The sequence below is a fragment of the Macaca fascicularis genome, chromosome 8 (assembly GCF_037993035.2).
Source record: "Macaca fascicularis isolate 582-1 chromosome 8, T2T-MFA8v1.1".
NCBI classification, from domain to species: domain Eukaryota; kingdom Metazoa; phylum Chordata; class Mammalia; order Primates; family Cercopithecidae; genus Macaca; species Macaca fascicularis.
Genome location: NC_088382.1, coordinates 13,448,210 through 13,465,568, shown reverse-complemented (window position 1 = coordinate 13,465,568; position 17,359 = coordinate 13,448,210). Strand labels below are relative to the sequence as shown.

The 17,359-nt window shown below is 51.0% G+C and overlaps 1 protein-coding gene and 1 pseudogene across 1 annotated transcript in view; both read right to left on the bottom strand.

The window, feature by feature from the left end:
- Positions 1-17,359, bottom strand: part of LOC135964491 (SH3 domain and tetratricopeptide repeat-containing protein 1-like) — a 412,105-nt gene that overhangs the window by 294,634 nt on the left and 100,112 nt on the right. The window lies entirely within an intron of this gene.
- Positions 13,182-14,073, bottom strand: LOC135964492 (uncharacterized; annotated as a pseudogene).

Below are 17,359 nucleotides of genomic sequence, written 5' to 3'. Positions count from 1 at the left end.
AATAGTACCTTTCCTTGACATGATTTAATCTGTGGTTAGAGTATTTAACAGGATTTCTTTCCTTCTTAGAAAATAAAATATACACCTTTCCAATAGGAAAAACACTAACTGATAATGCTATAGCTTAACCAGGTCAAAAGTGTTTTTAAGTTAAAAAAAGAACCTAACTACATCTTTGGACCTTATGTGAGGTGGTGTCCAGGGTCACTGGGACCCCTGCTTGGTCAGTGCAGCGGGCTACCAAAGACAGAAACCCAAGCGTTCAAAGCCCCTTCCCAACGGTTCATCCTAGTGGAAGCCATGGACACAAAGGAATGCGGCATTCCACGGAGGGCTTTGGGGATAGGCTGCTTGAGAACATCAAAGTGGCTCACGTCCCCGAATATGAAGCCAGTGACTGCTCCCAGCTTCAATGCAGGACCATCCACAGCAGCCAAGGTCCAGAATCACCTGAGTGCCCATCAACAGGGGATGAAGGGAATGTGGCCCGAACATACACAGGAACAATACTCCACCACACAGCGGAGAGTCCTGTCATCCGCGACAGCATGGATGGAGCTGGAGGACATTACATTAAGCGAACGAACCAAGCAAAGAAACGGCGCATGTTCTCACTCATAAGCAGGAGCTGAGAGCAGATCTCATGGAGGCCAAGAGTGGGTGGTCAACAGGGCCCAGCAGAGCCCACTCATAAGCAGGATGGGCAGAGGCTGGTAACAAGCACAAACACACAGCCTAATGGGAGCACAAGACCTACTATTGACAAATCAACAGGGGCATGGCAGTGGGTCATCTACTGTGTATTATCAAAACAGCTAGGAGAGAATAATTTCAACATTACCAGCACAAGGAAAAGAAAATATTTCAAGTGAAAGACATCCCAAGTACCCAGATTTGATCAACATAGGGATGAATCAAGATATCACATGCACTCTGAAAATATGTACATATATTATGTATCAACAAAAACAAAAACCAGTGACAGAACCATTTGCGAAGCACGTGCAGGAGAAGAATGGGAAGCCTGACGTGGTGTGGCTGTGTGTCCCCACCCAAATCTCATGCTGAACTGTAACCGTGTTGGAGGTGGGCCCTGGTGGGAGGTGATTGACTTACGGGGGTGGTTTCTAATGGTTTATCACAATCCCTCAAGTGTTGTCCTCATGATAGTTCTCCCGAGATCTGGTTGTTTGGAGGTGCATGGCACCTTCCCCTTCACTCTCTCTCCCCTTCCAGCCATGTGAAGGCATGCCTGCCTCCCCTTCACCTTCCACCATGATTGTAAGTGTCCCCAGATGTAGAAGCCTATACAGCCCACAGAACTGTATGCCGATTAAACCTTTTTTCCTTATTACCCAGCCTCAGGTAGTTCTTTATAGCAGTGGAAGAACAGTACAGTCCTCAGGACCAGCAAAGTTTTCCTTCTACCAAGCGGCCAACAAGGGTCCCACACCCTAGCTGATTTTCCGAAGCCTTTGCCAGAATGCTGAGGCTGTTTTGGAGATATTAACTTTCCCCATCTCTGGCAAACCAGATGGGGCATCCTATTTGCCTCTTACCGCCTTTCTCAGAGAAACCCCACCTCTGAAACAGCCTCCGCCAGGGGCCTCCTTCAGCAGCAGCAAAGCTGAGTATTCCTTGCACTTTCCTTCTTCTGAACAAGTAAACATCTTAAGCTTGTTTTTCCATCTTCCCAGCTCATTGAAAAAAATATCTTATGCTTTCTATTTTCCTCACACACACACATAGAAGAGAAGTGCCGTGAGAGCAGGGGCTCTTGTTTTCCCGGATCTGAACCTGGCCCTCAAACACTAGTCGAATTCATACTAACACGATATCCAGAGGCAGAAATGCAAATATCCCCACCACTTCAAATACCCCTAAGGATCTAACAGGCCCAGTGGACCATGTAACTATGGTTTGTGCTGGGCCATTCAACTGGTGTCCAAATCCCTGTCCAAGCGAGCTCTTTAATTTTGAGACTTTTCAGACAGCTTTTTTGTTGTTCTGTTTTTATTAAAGGGATCTATTACAATTACAATCAAGAATATCCCAGGCCGAGTGTGGTGGCTCATGCCTGTAATCCCAGCACATTGGGAGGTCAAAGTGAGAGAATCACCTGAGGTCAGGATTTCAAGACCAGCCTGGTCAACATGTTGAAACCCTGTCTCTACTAATACAAAAATGAACAAGCCATGGTGGCAGGCACTTATAATCCCAGCTACTCAGGAGGTTGAGGCAGGAGAATGGCGTGAACCATGAGGTGAGGCTGCAGTGAGCCAAGATCGTGCCACTGCATTCCAGCCTGGGCAGACATCAAGACTGTCTCAAAAAAAAAAAAAAAAAAGTAAACCAATACACCCACTTAGTTCTTCACCAATGTCAGATACATCGTTAAAAGAAAAATATGAAAGCATGTTTTTAAATTTCAGTGTTCAATTTAACCATATCTTTTAAGAAGATATGAAGATAGAAGTTCCCCAAGATTCGGGGGAGAAAAAAGCAGTTAAGAAAATTTTAAAACCTCTGGAGAAAAACAAGTGTGGGGTAAGACCTCGAGGCAAAACTTTTTCTTTGCTCTTCGATTTCAAAAGAACAGAGATGCCCAAAATATGAACTCTCCCATCTGCATTTTATATTCCTCTATGTCCTTTGAAAGGCTGGAGATGGGATCCCAGGTTCCAAAGTGCCTGGCCATGGCTCACATCAGGTGGCATCTTTCACAGCCTTTTACTCCCCTGACTGTGCCTAGAGAGCTCTGTGGCCCAATTTACAGAAAAAGGTCCAAATTTACACATGTTCATCACTTTGAGCAAAGTCTCAAGAAATAAGACAAATATTGACACTCCACAGAAGCAAGTATTCTCTTCCGAAAAGTCAAGTGTCAGGTTCCCATGAGCCAGGCAGTTTGGTTACAGAAAGTCCTGGCTGACTTGCTGGTTTAGTGTTAAATGCATTTACAATGTTAAGTGATCCGGCCCCCCTCCCAGTGGGTGTGCGCGTTGAGCTGGCTGCAGTAGTGATGCTCACTGACCACGTTCTTTCCTTTGGTTTTGCTTCAAGCAGCGCACCCCACATCCAAGAAGAGACCATAGGATGGCATCGAGGTCTTAGGACAGTTCTAAGGAGAGCTGCAGGCCAACTGCCTTGTCTGCAAATAGTCTCTCATTTCAGAGGAAATCACTGAACAGAGTTCATAACACGTGAATTTTAAAAATTCATATTTCTAATTTCATACCATTAGAACTTTTGAAGAACAAATGTACACCTGGCTCCAAGTCAATGAGAGGACACTCGGACAGTCCCTCACAGGTCCTCGGCCTCCACCTCCCACCTAGAAAATGTCAGCTCAAGCCGATCACAGCACAGTGCGATTTTCTGTAAATAATGTGCACGCCTGCATCTGAGCTGAGATGTGAATGTGTGGAATGTGCCTGCCAGGCCCAGGAGGAACTGCAGCAGCTGTGGGGACACAAGCCGCTAAGGAATCTGATTTGGAAGGAAATCAAGGCAACTAAAACCAGTTCCACGGTTTTTTCTTGGCAAGGCTTGACCAGGCAAACTGTTGTCACTGTTGCTAATTCATGGTAAGTGGAATGGGGACTTAACAGTAAGTGATTAGAGCAATTACTGAATTTGTTGCTCAATTACAATGGCAGAGATTCCTGAGAATGGAAGAACTGTTGCCCAGGAATAGAATTCAACAGGTCCTCCCCACGCCCCAGGAAACATGGCATTTCCTCGCACCTCCGCTTTGGTCCCCTGGCCACCACCCTCCTGATCTCGGCCATCTGATGGCATCACTCCCCACAGCTGGAAACACCTGACCTCTTGTCACCTTCCCGTCTACCCTGCCTTCCTCCAGCCCAGCAGAGTCAGGGATGCCCACATACAGGACCAGGAAACCAGGGTTATCCTAAACCAGTGCCTGCATTCAAAGTACTCCACAGCAGGACAATCACCAATTTCCAATAATCCCAGAACCTTCCACCTCAAAACGGGAGCACATTTAGATTCAAGCTGACAACACTGCATTCTCTTTGCCATGTACACATGGAGGCATGTCAGGTTCCACCTAAAGCTATCATCAGGCTCCACGCTGGCCAGGAGCCCAAGCCTAGTCACTCTGCATGATCTCAATTCACCACCCACAGAGAAGCCTGCAGTTTTCTTCTGGTGCACGGTGTGGATGGTGGATGCATTTCCCCTGAAGACTTGGATAGGGGAGCCTGGCCAAGGAGGCCAGTCAGCAAGGCCTGGACATGCCCCTCTGCTGTCTACACACAGTACCCAAGTCTAGCAGTGCTGACTCTGTGGTGGGATCCATCTGGGCCTTCAGAGGACCCAGGGCACAGGAACCGTGCAGCCTGGCTGCAGCCAGAGGCCTAAGGGATCCCCACGAGGCTCTCCAGCCAAGGTGCCCTCACCACAGGCATAACCATGCAAGAGAACTGCCTGCTGAACTGGAAACATCCCAATCTGCTCAGTCAACACTGAAAGACAACAGCCACCTACAGCTGCTGAGCCCCAAAACGTGGCCACTGGGCCTGAAGGGCTGAATCTGGAATTTAATCTGTGAAGTTCTTTTCAAATGTGTTTAGCTATATAATCAAATCTTTATTCTAATTAAATTTAAAGGAGCCTCTGGCTATGGGCTCCCTTGTTGGGCATCACAGCTCCAGGGAGTAAGAATGGGAAGGAGAGGCCCAGAGCCTCTCCACATTCTCCACGCTAATTCAACACGTCATCATAAGGAAAGGCACTCCAGCAGGAGAGGTGTGCATGGGAAGAACTGGGTTGGCCCCGACACAAGCATGACCCCCATGGCATCACAACTGCCTCAGCCAACAGGCAAAAGACATTGATGCCCACCTCGACAGGCCACCAGATGTGATGACGCACCCCAAGCCCTAGTCCCACAGCAGCCAGAGACCACCCGCTGCTCATCCCAGGTAAAACAGGCAGAGCTGCCCGAGCCCTCAAAAAGAGGAAGAATTAAGGCAATTCCCGTGATTCCCACGACATACATGACACTCCTCACAGACAGACAGACTTCACTGTGAATGTACAGAGGACGGTGCAGTTACTAGGTGGGCTGCTTCTTCCATGGATCGGGGAAGAAACCAGATGTTTCCTTGTAGGAGAATCATTTGTACCATGATTAGACAAGACAGCAGGTGGCTGATGTTATCAAATCACCAAGCACCGCACGGCTGCTTCTCCAAGGAGGACCTGGAAACTTGCAGCCACCCATATAGAGGCCGCAGTGTTTACAATGGAGACATGGGTGACTGAGGTCTGGCTTCCTCAGGGAAGCTAAATTTGAACTTTCACCACTGAGGAATTGGTCATTTACAGTCACTCACCCTCAATGCAGAAGAGGGCTCAAGACACTGCACCAGACTTCAACACTCAGGGTTAGCGTCAGGGTTAAATTCACAAGTTTTATAAAATGTATTTACTTGGGATGCCAGAAGAGATGTAGCTTCACAAACACCACCCCCCTCCCCCATAAGGGTTTGCTTAGCCCTTTCACTAGTGGATCTCACCAACGGATGACACATCCACACCTCGTCCATGGCAGCACAGAAAACCACTTGGAAGATGGCCACTCCCACCAAGCTTCCTGGCTTTGGTGCTTAAAATCTGCATCTCATACGTGAGATTACACTCCTCTGAACATCAGACATTGCGACTGTCATTTCATCCAAAAAGGCTTTAGGAAATGACACGTGGCCCAGACGCCAGAGGATGCCGGCTGTCTTACTCTAGCCTAATTCCTTCGTGCCTGTATGGAGGCTTCACAGATACAGCCCGGTCACATTAATGACCGTATGAGAAGCTCAGGGCATAGACGAACTCAGTGCTGAAGTTTTCCACGTTTATCACTCTTTTGTTTTATCCAGAAGACAGCTGAGAAAAGCTGGGGCAGGTCATCTCCTCGAGTGTAATGACTCCAACCACTTCTCTTCACCCCAGGTCACCCCTGTCACATGCTTTTGAGAAACCAAAGCAATTCTGTTCTCTTCACTCTGGGTTCCAAGTACCAAATTCCTCCGTTTTATCAATTAGATTATCAAGCAGCCATTTGTAATCTGGAATGCAATCTGATACAAAATTGAAAGTTAATATAGGTTGCTGTAATAGTTCCTATTTACGTTATACACAAGGCATGAATGAAAACTAATCTGTTTGTTCATAGGACCAGTTTTGTAAACAATCCAATTATTCAAGCAATGCTTGTCTTCTGTCAGATGCAAATTTGCTCATAAAAGATTTTCCAGTAGGAATTTTTAAATCCATGGTCTGTATTTCCTGAGCCTGTCTCTGCACCTCCCTGAGTGCACAGCAGGACTTCCCAGGGCATCCCATCAGCAGGCCCACTGAACAGAGTAAGCCCGCAGCCCCCAGCCCAGGAATCAAGTCCGAGCCCCAGCAGCCGTTCGTCCAGCCGGGGCTTCCTCACCCAGCACAGCACCCAGAGGTCTTCCAGGTTTAATGCCACGTGTGTGGAAAGTAGAGTGCTGGAAGGAGCACAGTGGACATTCCACAAATGCAAATTCCCTCCTGGAACAGCCCAGCAACCCTCTGTACCTTCCTCAAAGTACCCACACCAGGCAGGCGTAGAGAGTCTAATGGGGTGCCTAGGAATCAGCATTTAACATGATTCTGATGAATACAAAAGTTAGAGAGGTCGGTCAGCGAGAGGCTGCCGTGGCCTCCACACATCTGCAGGCTCTGAAGAGACACAGATTCAGGTAACAGGCCAGACAGGACAAGGATGGGGAGGTGGAGGGCAAATTCCATGGACCACCAACCACCCCACCATCCCCACTGAGACTCTGTGATTTAAGGAGAGACAAAGCCAGGGAGAAAAGATGCCCGCACCACGCGAGGGACTGAGATTTCACCTGAAGTGCGCAGCATGTGTCTGAGGGCCAAGGTTGGGCAAGCCGAGAGCACAGAACGGGGTTCACAGGCCCAGAGGTGGCCCCCAGACCCCACGCAGATCTCCCAAACACTGCCTGTGTCTCCTGCCTGGTTTATTTCCTGCCCCTCTTCTACTGTGTTGGTTTCTCAGCTGCCCCTGAAACGCACGACCTCTGCCCCCCCCACCACACCCCCCTCTCTACAAGTTTGGTGGACTGAAAACAGCAGGGGTGGGTTAAGAGCTGGGCTCTGGGGCCAACGTCCTGCCTGAGACATTAGTTCCACCCCACCCAGCTGTGATGTGAGCCCCTGAGAGTTCTCAAATGTGAGATGGGAAGGTAACTGAATCCACGTCCCAGAGCGGCTGTGGAGACTGAGATCACATGCGGCCACACCTCGGCATCCAGCACACGTGGGACCCCAGCTGTGTTGCCCCTGATGGGAATCCCTCTATGCCCCCTCTGCCACCAGAGCGAACTCCCAGCAGTAGCTGTGGAGGGTACGTCCTCTATTCCCACTCCACTCACCTCCCATCGCTCCACTCAGTGACCTGCCACGCAGCGGCCACCAGCAAATCTGGCCCCATTGGATAACCGGCCACCACCCCTCCCCCACACTTTGGGGCGTCTTCCACTTGCGGTTGCGAAGGGGGCCCAGAAACCGCCCTCAAGGGCGCTCACCTGTTCCTTATTGCACGTAATTACCTGCCACGCAGGACCACCAGCAAACCCGGCTCCACCATCCAGGCTCTGGTGGATAACCGAACCCCACCCCATCCCCCACCTTGGGGCGTCTACCACTTGCGGTTGTGAAGGGCGCTCGCCTGTTCCTTATTGCACGTAATGACCTGCCACGCAGGACCCCAGCAAACCTGGCTCCACCATCCAGGTTCTGGTGGGTAACTGCCCCCCCTCCCCCGCTTCTTCCTGGGGTGTCTGGGAGGCTCAGAAACTGCCCTCCAAGGGCACTCATCTGTTCCTTATTGCACTAATACCTCGTTTACAGAAATCCACTTTGACTTCCAGCACTGCAGGTGTGACAATTTAGGAATCCTGCTTGCTTGCAAGCTCCAAGAACTTGAGGTCACGTCCACCACACCAGCATCCCAGAGACCCAGCACTGTCCCATTCTGTGTTTAAAATTCCAAAATACGCTTTCAAAATGCTATTGGCATTTGGTTTGTGCATAAAATGCTAAAAACCTTCAAGTGAAACAAGTATCTTCAATAGTTTGATTCAATCCTAACATGTGAGTTACACATCTGCCAAGTTGTAAAACCTCATGCATTTATAACACTTTATGTATGGTCAAATAGTTCATTAATGTAAATTACAAGAATCTCTAAGAAACAGGTTTTTTTTCTGGCATTAGATGACCAAAGGAAAACTGGGTTCTGGCTGGCTTGCGGGCCTGTAGAGGCAGCCATATCTGCTGACACAACCAAGCTCCTTCCCACTGACGTGGCCTCATCCCAGGCCCCTCACCCGCATCCCCGCAGGCCCATGGAGGAGCAAGCTGACCTGCCTACATTTCTCAAATGCACAGCTGTTGCTCATGCTGCAGATGGAACTCAAGGCACCAGCAGGCCACCACGCTAAAAATACCACGCAGCGTCCACGCCAGGTGACGGTGGTTTTCACTCCATCCCAAAGCCCCATGTATGAGTTTACAGCCGTGACTACTAAATGGAATTTTAGACCCTCAAGACATACTTTGTTTGCTTTCATGCAACAAAGTTAAAAGACTGTCACTCAGATATAGGCTCTGAAACTGTGGAATAATTATTTGGGAACAGAGCTTCTGCCAGATCAGGATAAGTACTTGCGACAACACCCCATGACCTTGATCCACACAAACCCATTCAGACCAGAGGCCTCCCGCACTTCTCTGGAATTTCTGTGGATTTCTGTAAACGAGGTATTAGTGCAATAGGAACAGATGAGTGCCCTTGGAGGGCAGTTTGAGCCTCCCAGCCACACGGCCACATTCAGGCTGAAGCCGCCCCACCTGCAGAAACACTGTCCCTTGCCGAGGTGTGCCTGGCTTCTCCCTTTTTCCAGAACTCAACAAAACCTGAAAGGACAGGTCTGTGTAGAAAAACAAACTACTTGCGATTCCTCTTCCCAGTTCAGGCTGCAGGAAGCTCATTTCAGCCCTCACCCTGTTCTGACTGTGGCTTGGTTGCCATAAGAAATAAAGTCAGAATTCTAGTCCCTGTCTCCTGGGCGGTGTGGCAGGCATACATACCTTCAGTTATATGAGGAAAGGCGTGGCGAGCCCCCTTCCTTCACTAAAACTGCACAGTTCCCCGAAACCTGATGTCATCCCCCTCACACCACTGTGAACACCGGGACAGAGCACATTTCAATGCGTGCACATTTGTGGGCTAGTTTTCTATTTCTCCACTAAATCACCCCAAATTTAGCACCCTAAACACTGACTTATTTTCTCACATTTCTGGAAGCTGGAGTCCAAAACAGGTCCCACCAGCTAACGTTGAGGTGTCGGCAGGGCTGGCTCTGGGGAAGCGACCGTCTCCTTTCCTCCCACAGCCTCTAGAGGCTTCCGCATCCCCTGGTCCATAGGGCACCCACTGTCTTCAGGACCCACAGGGGCCCTGGCAGAAATATCAGGAACCCGGTCTCCAGTGCTAAGACCAAGCCTCCCCCACCCTCCCAGCTCCTCACGCACGCCCGTGCAAGCTAATATAGATTCCACTTTAACTAGTGTCACCTGTGTAAGTGCCCAGCTGTGAAATGGTTAGTCTTGCCCACACAGACCCCGGGAATAAACTCACAGGCCATGGACCACTCCACAAGCAATGAGTGACCACCTGCTCGGGGACCTCCATGGCCCAACAGAGCCCTCCAGTGCCTCCCTATGGGCTCAGGAACCAGCAGCCGGGGTCTGCAGCGCCAGAGGGCCCTGGATAAAAAAGACAGCTCCCATATCAGGAGGCACCCGCCCACGGTTGGGTTCCCGGTACTTTAAATAGCCCAGGTGGACAAGCCGCGCCGCGTGCAACTCCATCACCAGAATAACGACTGCACGTGGCGAGTGCATGGGTGGCCACCCCTCAGCCCAGCTGGCCGCACTAAGCACATCACCGCCGTGACACCCAATCAGACTCAGCTGCTGGCACAGTCCAGGCATCGGCCCCCCAAGAACATTCTGGATCACAATTCACAGTAGTGATTGCAATCAGGGCCACACGTGGCTGAATGTATTTACAAGAGGACGCCGCAGCCAATCTGGCTGGACTGAGAGCATTTCCCACTGTACATTCTTACAACATCATTTTATTTGCACTTTATTAAATTTTTATGGCTTTTTTCTGCCTATCTACTTTATGGGAGTGTTTCTTGTTCTTATGACTGCAGTAATCCTGCGAGCTACAACTATCAATGTGTAAAATTAAACATTTCACAAGCAAGCAGCCAGAGGTACCTAACCTGGAGGCCTCTTTTCTTCTCTGAGCCAAACCTACATTGGACTCAAAGAAAACGGCACACGGGCCGGGCGCGGTGGCTCACGCCTGTAATCCCAGCACTTTGGGAGGCCGAGGCGGGCGGATCACAAGGTCAGGAGATCGAGACCACGGTGAAACCCCGTCTCTACTAAAAATACAAAAAATTAGCTGGGCGCGGTTGTGGGCGCCTGTAGTCCCAGCTACTCGGGAGGCTGAGGCAGGAGAATGGTGTGAACCCGGGAGGCGGAGCTTGCAGTGAGCCGAGATCACGCCACTGCACTCCAGCCTGGGCGACAGAGCGAGACTCCGTCTCAAAAAAAAAAAAAAAAAAACGGCACACGGAGAGCGGCTGGATCTCCAGTGCCCATTCCTAGGGGGCCTCCTGGGGAGCAGATATGGAGGAAGAAGCCCTGGGCTACTGCACTGTCCTACTAAAGAAAAGTGCATTTGGGTAAACGTAAGCACCAGACTTAAGAGATTAAGCAAACCATGAAAAGAAACCACTAACCACAGCTTCTCCAAAACAGAACTAAACTCCCTTTAGTTTCAATTGGAAAAGCACAAGTGATGATCAGGATACAAAAAAAAATGACAAAGTATGTGAACACAGGAGAATAAACAAGGGCCACTGTCTCTTCCTGTGTCAGTGGGAGCCTTGCATCGAAGCTGGATTTAGAAGGTTGTTACTTTGGACTGAAAGTTATCCCCAACCCTAGTTAGTAAGCAAGTGGAGCAGAACGCTTCAATTATTTCAAGGTTTAGTGGTAAAGCTCTGCAACCCTCAAAACCATTTTAATCGGTGTGAATTTTAAAGTGACTCAATCTGTTGGCTGGAGTATCTAATGGCTTAACCACGGGATCATGTTGGAAAATTATTCCAATTGCTTTTGTTTTCCTACTGAAGATGGATTTGAACATTCTCGCAGTTTGCAGTTGGCTGGTTCTGATGTTTGGTCCTGAGGAGGCCCAAGTACCCAGAGAGGAAGAATCTGAAACCTCAAGACACTCGAGTGCTGTCTGGGGAGATGGAGACCCCAACCCCAGGGCCACTGATGGACTCAGCATGGGTGCAGGGCCGCCTGACGCAAGGGCCACATATTTGCCGCTTACAAAACAACATAAGCACACACCCTCAGGTGTGCACACATGCTCTGTACACGCTCACGTCTGTCCATGCCAATACCAGCACACACCCCCAGGTGTGCACACATGTTCTGTACATGCTCACGTCTGTCCGTGCCAACAACAGCACACACAACCCCCGGGTGTGCACACACGCTCTGTACACATCTGTCCCCGCCAACACCAGCACACACCCCCAGGGGTGCACACACGCTCTGTACATGCTCACATCTGTCCATGCCAACAACAGCACACACCCCCGAGGGGTGCACACACGCTCTGTACACATCTGTCCCCACCAACACCAGCACACACCCCCAGGGGTGCACACACGCTCTGCACATACTCATGTCTGTCCCTGCAGCCTGAGTCAAACAGTCACAGAGAGGCAGAAGAGGAGGAGGAAGGACGCGACGGGCACTGAGGTCCTGGGCCGGTTCCCCTCCCTACCTCAGGAGAGACGCCTCATGTGATCCTGCCGTCACCCACCCTTCCGCCTCCATCCTCTGTCCTCCCACATGGATCGGGAGGACGCCCACTGCACAGAGCTGTGATGAGCATGAACAGAAGATGGCAGGAGCTCATGCCAAGGTGCTGAGCACAGGGTCTATAGAGTGCTTCTTTCTGCTGTGGCTGACATCCTCAAACAAGAGGCTGACATGGCTTCCAGAGAGAAAGTCACTCGCTGAGAAACTGAAACGTGTGACCTAGGAGCCTGTGAAGGTCTAAGAACAAACCAACAAACCAAACAGTTTTGTTTGTTTTTCAAACACCATAGCCTGTTTTTTTCTTTCTTTTTTTTTTCTTTTTTTTTTTTTTAATGCTCTACCTTGGGTATCATTTAGTTTAATTTCAAAGTAAGTCCAATAAATACACAAAATCACAGGACTGAGCATGGAGCATTGTTTCACTTCATGTCCTCCAGCCTTTAGGACACATTAAGGAAAGACATGATTCCAGGATTCCCATTAGAAAGACTGCCCTGAGGCACCTGCTGGGACAGGCAAATTGCAGCTGTTGATGCTGCCCCCAAGCTGCTTGGATGAAGAAGAAGATTCCGGAGGTCTCTTCTCTTCTGTCCCTCACCCAGAAGAGAAGGTAAGGGGAGAAAGGTGAGAGAAGACAGGAAGAAGGAGGAGGGAGGGAGGGAGAGAGGAGGGGAGAGGTAGGGAGATGGGGGGGCGCAGGGGGAGAGAGGAGGGGGAGGGAGGGAGAGGGGAGGGGGGAGGGAGGAAGAGAGGAAGGGAGAGGGAGGGAGGAGGGGCATGTTCCATCCACCAAGACAGCTGCACTGCAGAGAGAATGGAGGGTGTGTTGCCTCTCAGGACAGCAAGTTCATGCTGTTTATAACTGTTAGCATAAACAGTGACCAGCTGAGGACAGACTTGGCTTCCATGGAATTCACAGATTCCAGTCATTAAAAATCCCTTCTGAGTTTTCATCTGGAAAACTTTGCAAATGTATTTAGGGACAAGAGGCAGAAGATGAAGCCAACACAATTGGGCTCAAACCGCCGTCCTTTTCCTTCTCTCTGCATCCAGGACCCGCCCTGAGCCCCTGAGTGTGAGGACCCGGAGCTGCCCAGCCCAAGGGCGCGGCCCCTGACCAGAGGAGGGAGCTGCACAGGGGGGACCCCAGCACGTGGATGGCAGGATCTGTGCTATCTCAGTCCCAGGGTCCCAAGCAGAGAAGGTCTGGGGTTCCCAGCTGAAGCTTTGCTGTCTCCTCTGTCACCAAAGTCCAGAAGGACTGAGTGGGACCAACGCCGGACCTGCCGGTTCCTCAGTGGCTGCCAATGTGGCCCTCAGGTTGCGGGTGAGACCCTCTAGGGGAGCCCAGACAGCAGCGAGAATCACAGGCAGGAGTGCTCCAGGGGCCCCAAAACACAAGTGCAGCCTGAGGAAGGCAGTGCCCGCTCACATCCCCGTCCAGGCTTGTGTGCCACACTCGAGAGGCACACGGCACCAGAATATGGTGCTTTAAGTGGCTTTGTGGGGTGTAGGAACACAAAGTGGGGCCTCGAGTGGCTCAGAAGTCACTCCCACCAGCCCGCGGGGACCCGGGCGGCCCCTCTGGACGTGGCTGGCGTCTCTCCAGGGCAGGCTCCAAAGTCCCGCGGAGGAGGTGAGCGTAGGTCTTGCTCTGACCTGAGGAAGGCCCCTGACAAGTATCCTGAACATGCAGCCACACAGCTGACTGACTCATCTGAAGGGACCTGCTGAGCCATGAGCCAGGGATGGCTGGAGAGAACTCAACTAACACACGATCCCTGCCCAGGCGCCCACGTGGGGCTCCCACGAGAAAACTACGGAAGCTGTGAAGACGGAGGTGTGCATGGGGCTGGGAGAACCCAGGGAGGAGCCGCAATGGGGACAGGGAGGGACAGAGGGCTGGGCCCCACAAGCAAACGAGGGAGGCCCTCAGTGCCATGAAGACCCCCTGCACCCACCGCTGCAGGCCTGGCTGGCAGCACGACCTTGCCTGCGGGGGCCCAGGAGCACGTGTGTTTGGCAGGAGCTGCCCTCCTGGAGCCGCACTATGGGTACCATCATTTTACAGGCAGGTACCTGATATCAATGATGACAATCAACCATGCCACCCTGAATTACAGCCATGTCCTCAGCGGGTCACTATTTACGCTGACAATTACAAAGAGCTTGAACTCGCTGTTCCAAGAGGCAACAAGCCCTTCATTATCACGGCAGCAAGCCTCTGTGCGGCCCTCCGCCTCCGCCGCTTCCCGTCGGGGCAACCTGAAGTCCCATGACGGTGACTCAGAGCCAGCCCAGTAGCTTCAGTGCAGGAAAAATCACAAAATCTCAAACACATCCTAAACATGGGCAGCTGGTAGGAGCTGATTCCTAAATTAAACCTGTTCGGAGGCTTTCTGGGCTAGCACAGCTCTGATCACAGGCTTGCGCTTTCTGCTCCCTGTGAAGGGCTGGGCTCTGCCATTCTGCAGGCTCCGCTAGGTGGAGTCCGCCCTGTGGCCTCGGTGGCCTGTGCCAGACAGTGTGACCGTCGCCCGCAGTGAACACTCGGCACAGCAGAGCAGGCTTGGGGAAGAACAGAAAGTGACCTCTAAGCCTGCAGAAGACGCTAAGCCACGCATGGCCTCACGCGCACTGTGTGTCAACCACGGCCTAAGCAGGAAACAGTTCTTAATAGTTCCAGTAAATGCAAAGGCCGCCCTGGAAAACTGCGCGAACCTTTCTGACTACTCACAGGTGGAGAGCCACTGCCTGACACACAAAGGTAAAGAATTAACCTGAAACTGCATATTATAAAACTTATTTTGAAATGATGGTACTTAATTTAAAAGACTCCCAAAGAATACTGCATTAGAAAGTGACAGAGTGAAACTGTGAGGCTGACCACAGGAGTCCCTGGAAATTTCACCAAATGTTGTGTCAAAACTGGGAAACAGAAGAACCGCACCTGACGAAACATTCGATTAATCACTCGAGTCCTCCCCACATACGAAGCTATGTTAAAAAGTGTTCCCAGAAGGTAAAGTGAGCAGGAGGGCTGTGAACACATAAAGAAAGAGCCACTTCATCCACGGACCACAACAAAAGAAACGCTAACGAGTGCCGACGACACGCTGGAGTCCAGGACTCCGGGCGCAGCTGTGAAGGTGACACTCAGGGTCCCACTGTCCAGATGGGAAGCCAGGGTGGAAACACCAGGGAGCCTGTCTCAGGGTGCAGAGCCAGTGAACGGTGGTTCATACTGGGCCAATCCCAGCTGCCAGGCTTTGGGGCTCCTGGGAACAGAATCCTGTTGACTTCACTCTGGGGTGCGAGAGGTGGCAGTATCCCCCAAAGGCACCTGGAGAAGTGGTGTTACCCTCCATCCCCTGTCCCCTGCGCTACCCTCCGTCACCTGTCCCCAGGTTGCTCACCATCCTCCTCACCTCCAGGCCCCTCTTCCTGTCCTCCCTCATTTTCCTGTTCACCCAGAGCACGTCACATGACTCTTCCCTTTTCAAGAGGCTCAGCTGCACCCAGAGGCATTCCAGCCTATTCGGGATGGGACACACACCCTGAGGAAATGCCAGCACAGGGCCAGAAGGGCCTGAGACCCTCTCACTGTTGCCCAGGAAGGATGAAACAGCCCACGGTCATGCTGCTTGTCAGGCAGGATGAAAACTTCTGTTTCCAAAATGTTCTTTTCACTAGAACTGTTCAGACCATTCGTGAACCAATCAGTTAAATACCAACAAGGGCTATTCCCACTTATTCTCTGGCTACAGTTTTCCACCCATCAGCAACCACACTCCTAGGACTTATCCCTAACGAAGTATCAGCTCCTTTTACCTTTTAGGAAAACCTCTTTCTCTCCAGCTTTGTCTTCCTTCCACAAAAGGTGCCTCTGACTGCCTCACTCGCCGTACCAGCATTTCACTTGGCTACAGAGGAAAATCTGCATGGGGCTCAGAGGTGGGTGGTCCCCGCATGGGCAGCAGCTCTGTGACATCCTCTGAGGAGCCTGGCCCAGGCCTGCCCCACAGGCCAAGACTCTGGCTTCTGGCACTTGGGTCCCCAAAGCTGCTTTCCCTCCAGGCATCATGCCCCAGGCAAGACGGCCGGACAAGGGCTCAGGGCTGCTGTGGGTCAAGAAAGCCTCCCGACACCTCCCACTCCAGGAACCCCCATCAGCATCCCAGCATCTGGACCTGTGTCACCAGCCGCTTCGCCGTACAAGAGAATTGGATTTTCAGCTGGGTGTGCTGCTTCCCTAAACAAAGTAGGGTGTTGTTACTGAGGAAAAAGGAAAAAGCTGGCATCTTCTTGGCAACCCCGTGACATCCAGCCACCGGTTTTCACCACCCCAGAGATGTCCACCCAGGGCAGATAGTGTCTTCAACCAAGCGTCACTGACCCAGAAGTGCAGTAATTAGTACACTTTCACCAGAGTCACCCACTCCTTCACCTTTACACCCAAGAAAAACATGTTTGCCAGGCAAATTAGATGTCTGGGAGGTGTAAGGAAACCCCAAGCCTGCTTTAAGCCTCAGACTTTTGAGACAGTTGAGGGCCGTGCACACAAGAGCAAGGCTGCACCCGAAAGCTCTGCTCCTGCCGGACGTCATGGAAAGACTGCACGGCTCAGCCACATGGACCCTTCCAGGACTTCACCAGAGGGACCTCCGTGGCACACACAACGACATGCACTTTGTTCAGCCTCGAACAGACCACGCCCTCGTTCCAGGGTCGGTGATCCACCTCCTGCCATCACCTCACCGAGGGTCTGCGTCTGCCTCTGTCATAACTTTGCTGTTTTACCCGGGTACTAAAATGCAACATCGGAATGTTTAAAGGTCTTTAAGTACCAACATTCTGGGTGCAGTTCTTGGCACTTTAATGGGGTCACTCGATGCAGGCCTCACAATTCTGAGGTAGCTCATACCTTTCCTACCTAACCAAGGAAGAAACAGAGGCATGGAAGGTCTAGCTCCAAAGGAGCAGGATAGTATTCAAACCAGTGATCTTCGTCACATGCTGACCTACCTCTCAGGCTGAGATAAGGTTCAAAATTAACTAGGTAGAACAGTGTTCCATAAATCAGCTGGAAATGGTCCTTGTGGATGGGCCTGTGGTTATTCCCTGAAGAACAAGACCATTCGCCCAAAAATCCACCTGTGTCACACTCAAATGTTTACATATCCAATTATTTTTAAAATACTCCAATCAAGCATGTTTACAGCCATTTAGAGCCATATAGATTGTCTGCTTTGCTGACAATCAACCCAAGACCTCTGTCAGCAAAGGACACGGTGCCAGGTCCAGAGAAGGTGGGACAGAGACACAAACAGGAACCGCTCCGTCCCTGGGA